At 47.4% G+C, this 1,362-nt stretch overlaps 1 pseudogene; it reads left to right on the plus strand.

Moving 5' to 3' along the window:
* Nucleotides 1-4: 4 nt before the first annotated feature.
* On the plus strand, nucleotides 5-582 carry LOC110288099 (annotated as a pseudogene).
* The last annotated feature ends 780 nt before the right edge of the window (nucleotides 583-1,362 follow it).

Here is a 1,362-nt window from a genome sequence, read left to right on the forward strand (position 1 = left end):
GATAACACAGTGGAAAGGGACTGTGCTGGATCAGGTGCCAGTAAACCCCTCCCTGTACCTGGTTAAATATGATGGGATTGACTCTGTGCATGTTTTGGAACTTCACAAAGATAAGAGGGTATTGTCCCTAAAAGTTCTCGCCAAAAGGGTGGCATCATTCCGAGTCACTGATTCCAGCTTTGCTGATGCCATAGTTGGCCAACATTTAAACATTTATGTGAGGGTGCGCATGGCTCTAAGGAAGAGTGGAGGGGGATGGTCCTGAGCCAAGTGCCTATCATGGATAATAGCTTTTATATTACTTATGAGAGAGATCCCATATTATACACGTACCAGCTTCTGGATGACTTTAAAGAGGGTGACCTACAAATCATGGAGGGGTTCAGTGACCCCCCTCCTTTAGACATCGAACTGGAGCTTGTGGATGGCCTGATAGTAAAACACGTGGAATTAACAAATGATGATGGCTCCAAGAGGGTTGGCCTGATCATTTACCAGATTGAAACCAAATCTAGAGTGTACCTCATCAAGTATGAAGATGATGTCTATATACATGTCACTCACTTTGAGAAAGAGTTCTAATTATTTATCATGGCATTGCCACAGCTGTAGAAATAAAGTATTTTCTTTGGAAATGAAGTTGTAATTTCTAGATGGGCTCAGGTTGCTGATCTTGAGTGGGTCCTGGGCTCAATGCCAGCATACCAGTTTTCCAGAAGAATGCAGCCTTCTGTGGGTATGGCATGCTGCCTGAAGCACTTTGTTGGGTGTGCTTGCTGGGTAGAAAATGGACGGTTGGAGCAGCTGTCAATTCAGCCTGTGAGAAAAGTGAGCTAGTATCATAAGNAGTCATCTAAAAATGGAATGGGACTTAGCTGGTCTGGTCTTGGGCAGGGGGTGGGGGTGGGGGGTGGGGGGGAGTAGAAGAAACTGGAGATGGGTGGTGGAAGAGGGGGCAGAAGGAGATGACTGCCCAAAGAGAGGTGGAAAGGAAGCCAAAGAGAGTGGGGTGGCAGAGAGAGGCTTCCTGGAAGAGNGACAGAGTAAAGAAAGAAATATAGATTGGAACGGGAGGGGTGGAAGCAGAGTGAGGCATGGTAGCACCTTCTTCTGGCTTATAGGAAAACTAAGGAATTCAGGAAGAAGGATACACACAGCAGTGTTAAAGAGGTATACAGAAAGGGTGAGCAGGGTGAGCCCTTCAGAGAGGACCCTGCGGAGAGGCCCAAGGACCTGGGAGTCCAGAAGGAAGGATGCATATTAAAGAGATAACCCTGGGAGGAGCAATTCCAAGAAGAAAGGCAGTCTCTGGGTGGTGAGAGATAAGGTGGCATGGTGGGTCGTTTTGGGGGATGGGGAGCA

This window comes from Mus caroli, unplaced genomic scaffold (assembly GCF_900094665.2).
Source record: "Mus caroli unplaced genomic scaffold, CAROLI_EIJ_v1.1 scaffold_22907_1, whole genome shotgun sequence".
Taxonomy (NCBI): Eukaryota; Metazoa; Chordata; class Mammalia; order Rodentia; family Muridae; genus Mus; species Mus caroli.